This window comes from Agelaius tricolor, unplaced genomic scaffold (genome assembly GCF_023055355.1).
Source record: "Agelaius tricolor isolate 1412-34295 unplaced genomic scaffold, bAgeTri1.0.p SCAF_36, whole genome shotgun sequence".
NCBI classification, from domain to species: domain Eukaryota; kingdom Metazoa; phylum Chordata; class Aves; order Passeriformes; family Icteridae; genus Agelaius; species Agelaius tricolor.
This window is the reverse complement of record NW_027269296.1, coordinates 860330-867219: the sequence shown is the minus strand read 5'-3', so window position 1 is coordinate 867219 and position 6890 is coordinate 860330.

Below are 6890 nucleotides of genomic sequence, written 5' to 3'. Positions count from 1 at the left end.
ACTTTGGGGGTTTTATTAAGAAGTTTTCAAGGAAACCCTCAAATTTAACACAAATTTAAAATGTGAGTTTGGGGTTTTTATTAAGAAGTTTTCAAGGAAACCCTCAAATTGCACAAAACCCTCAAATTTAACACAAATTTAAAATGTGAGTTTGCATCCACAGAAAGGGATTTTTGCAGTGGGTCGGAGTGGGGAGGGTGGGGAGTTGGGAGGGGGCAAAGCCAAGAGAAAATCCCGCCCCAGCTTTGGGACTTTACAAACAAACAATGGACTCTGGAGGTTCTGAAAAGAAAATAATTTCTTTGTTTTAATGATGGAACAACAACAACAACAAGAAGGAGCAGGGCCCTCGGGGCACAGGGAAACCCAAATTCCAGGGGTGCATTTGCTGTGGGTGCTTTGCTCCCCCATGGGAGCTGCTCGGAGCTTTCCCATCCCGTGCTCAACATGGAATTTATCCCTGATTTTTATCTCCAGCTCCCCCTTTTTGCCTTTTTGTTCCCCACTTGGTCTGGGCTGCTTCCTTTTTTTATTTTTTATTTTTTCCTTCTGTGGGGTTTACAAAGAAGAAACATTTTCTTGCAGATGAAAAGAAATATTTTTAATTTTTTTCCCCTTTTGAACTGCCCTGATGTGGAGGCACAAAGGATGAGTTTGGTTTGTTATTCCAGGTAAGGTTTTCCTTTTGCAGCAGTGAAGCAAAGGAAGAGCAGCTGGATTTGGGTTCCTGTGTTAAATCAGCAGCTTCCCCTGCCTGGGGGCTCCAAACCAGGTAAATTTAAATTTATTGAGACTTGCAGAAGTCTGGAAATTTGGCCTTTGTCCTTTTTCAGCCACACAGGAGGAGCAGCTTCTCCCTGGTTTCTCTTTCTGCCCATTCTGTGTTGTAAAATCTTTTTTTTTTTTTTTGAATCCTGCAGTTGGATTTGGGGTGAATATCCTGGGTTTTCCCAGGATCCGGCTGGAGGCACTGCCAGGGCTTCCCTGAGCAATTATTTTATTTTATTTTATTTTATTTTATTTTATTTTATTTTATTTTATTTTATTTTATTTTATTTTATTTTATTTTTATTGTATTTTATTTTATTGTATTTATTTATTTATTTAAATTTTAAAATTTTTATCTTTTATTTTTTTATTTATTTTAGTTTAATTAATTTTAATGTTATTTTTATTCAATTTTATTTTAATTTTATTTTTTTACTTTTAATTTTATTTTATTTTTATTATTTTTTATTATTCAATATCATTGTTATTTATCATTATCATTATTTGATAATGTCCTGCCACTCCTGTGCCCAGCAGCCGCTCCAAACATTTTATTTTGAGGACATTTATGTGCAACAGATGCATTTTCTGCACTCCAAACCCAGAAATCTCCGTCCAGTAGCACGATCTGGGTGTTTGATAGGAAATTGCAGGAAATTCCTTCGTGTCCTGTCCCCGGCAGCCACGAGAGGGCCCAGGAGCCTCGGAGAACAAATCCTGAGCTCTCCCCAGGCTGGGAAAAATCCATTTCCCCCTAAATCTGAACGTGACTCCATCATCTTCGGATTCCTGGGGCTCTCAGCACCAGGCCCCCCTGATACTGGGGGTTTTATTTATTTTGTTATTATTATGTTATTATTTTTTATTATTATATTATTTTATTTTAATTATTTTTGGATTCTCAGCACCAGCCCCCCACCCTGATATTGGGGATTTTTAATTACTTTTGGGTTCCTGGGGCTCTCAGCACCAGCCCCCCCGATACTGTGGTTTTTAATTCTTTTATTTTATTAATTTATTTATTGTTATTATTTTATTTTCATTATTGTTGGATTCTCAGCACCAGCTCCCCCCGATATTGAGGATTTTTAATTATTTTTGGGTTCCTGGGGCTCTCAGCAAATCCCCATTGAAACGCGAGGTTTGGGGATTTCTGTGGTTGGAAATATGAAGAGCACGAGTTCAAAAATGCACACGGCCAGCGGAGAAATGGGACTTTTTTAATTTGGTTTTTTTTGTTTTTTAAATCTCTGGATCCAGGGGAGGAGCTGACTCTGGGGTTTGGAGCTTTTCATAGAAAAACTGGAATCTGCTCCCGAGGTGGAATCTGCTGCTGCTGGCCTGGGGACAGGGGGACAGGGGGACACAGGGACAGGGGGACACAGGGACAGGGGGACAGGGGGACACAGGGACAGGGTTAGGGTTAGGGTTAGCTGCTGGGCAGGAGGGGTGAAGGTGGAAGAGGTAAAAACCACAAAAATCCCCAGGTGCAAGGGGTAAAAACCAAACACAAAATTCCCCAGGTGGCCCTGCCTGTCCCACAGACCCGACCAGGCCAGAAATTTCATTTTTTTTCCCATTTTTTTTTCTGTTCTTTGCTCTCTCCACGTGCCCCGAGGGAGCGGGGGCAGCGCCCGGGGCAGGGCCCACGTGCAGGGGAGGATTTTTATTAATTAGTTATTAATTGTGATGGAGCAGCGCCCAGAAACAAAGGCAGGTTGCCATGGCAGCGGTGGCAGTGCCACCCCGGTGGGAGAGGCTCCCAACAATTCCTGTTCCCTTTGGAATAAATGATGGAAAAACAGCCCAGGGAGGGAGGGGGGGTGGGACAGACCTGGGGGACCCCAAATCCCTGCCTGGAGGGGACAGGGGGGACGCAGGTGATGCCAGCCCAGGACTGGGACTGGGGAGGGAATGGGAATGGGAATGGGATTTGGGATTGGGAATGGGATTGGGGTTTGGAATTGGGGATGGGAATGGGCTGAGACTGGGGATAGGATTGGGATTTGAGATTGGGGATGGGGATCGGGATGGGAATGAGGATGAGGATGGGATTGGGGATGGGATGGGAAGGGGAATGGAATTAGGGATGGAATTAGGGATGGGAATGAGAATTGGGATGGGATTGGGATTTGGGATTGGGAATGGGGATGGAGATGGAATTGGGGATGGGAATAGAATTAGGAATGGGAATTGGGATGGGATTGGGATTTGGGATTGGGAATGGGGATAGAATTGGGGATGGAATTAGGGATGGGGATGGGATTGGGATGGGATTGGGATTGGGAATGGGGATGGGGATGGGATGGGGATGGGGTTTGGGATTTGGGGATGGGGATGGAATTGGGGATGGAATTGGGGATGGGGATGGGATTTGGGGATGTTCCTTCCCCCATGCCCAGGGCAGCCCCTCTGTGCCCTGGGGGTGCCAGCAGGAGAGTTCAACACCCAAGAGGAGCTCAGGAAGCTGCCTCAGAGGATTTGCCTGGAATAAATAAATTTATTTGTCTGGAATAAATTGAGATCCTGGCCGGGACGCGGAATGGGAGAGCAGGAAGGCTGGGAATTGGAAATGCTGCTTTAATGAATGCAAAAATGTAAATCAGCAGAGAGCTGCAGTAATAAATTCCTGGAGCTGAGCTCTCCCTGCCCCTTCCAGCCCCTGTGCCAGGCAGGAGCTGACATTTGAACCCTTTCATTTTAATGAATTCTGGGGCCTGCCTTGCCCTGGGAATTGTGGTTTTAGGGATGTGGCCATGCCGCTGAATCCAAAGGAAAAATCAGCTGTGGCCCCAAGCAAAAGGGGAGTTGTGGCACCCAAACCTGGAGAGGGCAACTCCAACATTCCTGATTGGCCTTAAAACCTCCCCTGGGCTTCCAAGGGGAGCTGAGCCCTCGGTGTGCTTGGAAAATGGGCCCTTAAATTGAGTTAGTGATGGAAAAAAGCATTTTAATCAGGAAAATGAAGGTGAAACTGAGCCTTGGTTCTGCTTCTGGGCAAGGTGGGAACTCTGGGGCTCCCCAGCAGAAAAAACTCACATTTCCCACCATGTTTCTGAGGGAATTTTAAACAAAAATGAGCTGAGGTTTGGGGTTGATTTGGGGGTTTTTATTTTGCCATTAAAAAAAAATCTTCTATTTATATGAGTTCAAAAAGGATTTTTGTGGTTTTTACCCCTTCCAGCTGCAGCCACCCTGCCCAGCAGCTGCTGAGGAGCCCAGCCCTGTGTCCCCCTGTCCCTGTGTCCCCCTGTCCCTGTGTCCCCCTGTCCCTCTGTCCCTGTGTCCCTCTGTCCCCCTGTCCCCAGGCCAGCAGCAGCAGATTCCACCACGGGAGCAGATTCCAGTTTCTCTATGAAAAGCTCCAAACCCCAGAGTCAGCTCCTCCCCCGGATCCAGAGATTAAAAAAATAAATAAATAAATTTAAAAGTCCCATTTCTCCGCTGGCCGTGTGCATTTTTGAACTCGTGCTCTTCATATTTCCAACCACAAAAATCCCCAAACCTCGCGTTTCAGTGGAGATTTGTGAGTTGAAAACATCACTGGGGGCTGTGTGAGACTCCAGGGCTGCTGAGCCCAGGCTGGAAGCACATCCAGGGCTGAAATGGGACCTGGGCTCAGAGTGGCACCTTTATTTCCTTTATTTCCTTTATTTCCTTTATTTTCACCTGTCAGGCACTGCAGGAATCCCAGCTGGGGCTGGGGACACTCAGGTGTCACAGACACATTTTAGGAAAAATCCTTTCCTTAGGATTGTTCCTCCTGAGAAGCTGAGAGGCCTCAGGAACAAATGTACCCAATGGTTATCTGCTGCTGTGGAATGCAACAGGTGCATCTGGGATTGGGCTCATGGGGTTGTTTCTAATTAATGGCCAATCACAGCCCAGCTGGCTCAGACTCTCTGGTCACTCACAAGATTTTATTCTCATTCTTATCTATTCCTTTCAAGCCTTCTGATGAAATCTTTTCTTCTATTCTTCAGTATAGTTTTAATACAGCATTTTCTTTCGATATAATATAGATCATAAAACAATAAATCATCCTTCTGAGACATGGAGCCAACATTCTCATCTCTTCCCTCGTCCTGGGACCCTCAAACGCCACCACACTCAGGGATGTCCCAGCACACAAAACTCCCACAAATCCCAGGGGATGATCAGGATTAACCAGGTTGCACTGAGATGTTTACAATTATTATTAGCTCCCAAATCTGCCCTGGCAGAGCAGCCCGGGCGCTGCCCATCTGCTGCTTTACAGCTGCTTTTGCTCCTGCCTGCACCTCAGACCCCGTGTTCTGGCACAGCCTGGCTGGGACTGACACCAGCAGCAGCAAATCTGCCCCTGGGGATGCAGGGCTGGGGGAGAGAATGGGAAAAAGGGGCAAAAATTCAGCTTGAAGGGAGGGAAATCCCATCACAGCTGCAGGAGGGCAGCGCTGCTGGGTGCCCCAGGGTTTTCTGGCTGGCATTGAGGGGTGGGGGCACCTCAGGGGCAAGGGGAGCTCCCCTGGCACCCCCAAAAATCCCCTGTGCCCCAGCCTGGCAGGGAAACCTGCCCAGGGCTGCCCCAGCAGCACAGGAGGGCACAGGAAGGGTGGGGAAAGTGGAGAGCGAAACCTTTTCCTCAGGAAATCCACAAAAACCAAGAGATGGGGCTTGCAGGGTCTCCCCAGGAAAACTCAGCTCTTCATTTTTAATATTTTAACATTTCCCTGCCTGCTGGTGCTCCCCAGGCTCCCGCCCTGGCTGTGAGCAGAGTGTGACAAGGCTGAAATAAATCAGGATTTGTGCAGAGCTTGGACAGGAGCTGTGACAGGAGATGTCCTGAGCCCTCCAGCACGGGGGTTTCTCCCCCCATTTTCCAGGATGCATTAAAAGTGGGGGTGCTCCAGTGATTTCCTCTCCCAGCTGATGTTTTACCCTGCTGTATTTTTATCTTTGCTGCATTATATAACGAGATGTGCTGGTGTCAGTCTGGGAGCTCCAGCACTGTCGGTAAAACTAATCCAGTTTAACACAGGCCTGGATTCCTCGTCACAAAGAGCAGAATTAACCCGAATAAGTGACTGAATCCCTGGTCCCTCTCTTCTGACCCCGGGAGAGGAAATCCCAGCCAGCACAGAACCGTTCCAGCCAAGTTTCCCTCAGCTGCCAGGGCAGTTTGAGCCCGTGCTGGGAGGAGCTGCAGGAGGAACGAGCCCCTCTCAGGGCTCAGCTCCCCTTTCCCAAGCTGCTCCTGTTTCCTCTGGGCTTTCACCTCCTCTTTTTTATCCTTTCATTTCGGAAAGCCTGCGAGGGCTTTGATCTCCCATTCCATGGCGTGCTCAGCAGTTGGTGACACGTTGGTGACGCCAGGGTGGCTGCTCAGGCAGGACATCCCAATATCCCACCCCAGCCCGGGCCACCAAACCCCTCCTGGGGCAAACACAACTTTGTTGGGGTCATGGAGCGAGCAGAGGGGGGTCCTGGCCCTAAATTTGAGTGGGGAAGGGGGGGATCCCTGCGGAGCTGCACCCACAGCTGTGTGGAGGAGGGATTTGGGGCGAGATCCGTGCGGAGAAGCAACTCCTGATTTTGGGGGGCACCCACAGGCCCTGGGTGTGGCCGGGTCACGGTGTCCCCACAGGGCTGTCAGACCTGGGGACCCCGAGGAGCTTTAGGGTCCCCAAGGAGCTTTGGGAACTCTGCGGAGTTTTGGGGACCCTGCCCAGCTTTTAGGTCCCCCGAGGAGCTTTGGGGACCTCGCACAGTTTTTGGGACCCCGCAGAACTTTTGGGTCTCTGTGGAGTTTTGAGGACCCCGCAGTGCTTTAGGGACCCTGCACGGCTTTAGGGACCCCGAGGAGCTTTGAGTCCCCGCGGAGTTTTTGGGACCCTGCACAACTTTAGGGACTCCGCACAGTTTTTGGGACCTCTCAGAACTTTTGGGATCCCGCAGAACTTTTGGGACCCTGCACAGTTTTTGGGACCTTGCACAACTTTAGGAACCCCGCACAGTTTTTAGGACCCCGCAGAGTTTTTGGGGTCCCGCAGCGCTCCGGGTCCCGGGGCGGGGGTGGGCGTGGTACAGGGCGTGGTACGCTGACGTCAGCGCTCATTTGCATAGCCCCGCCCCCGGACGCG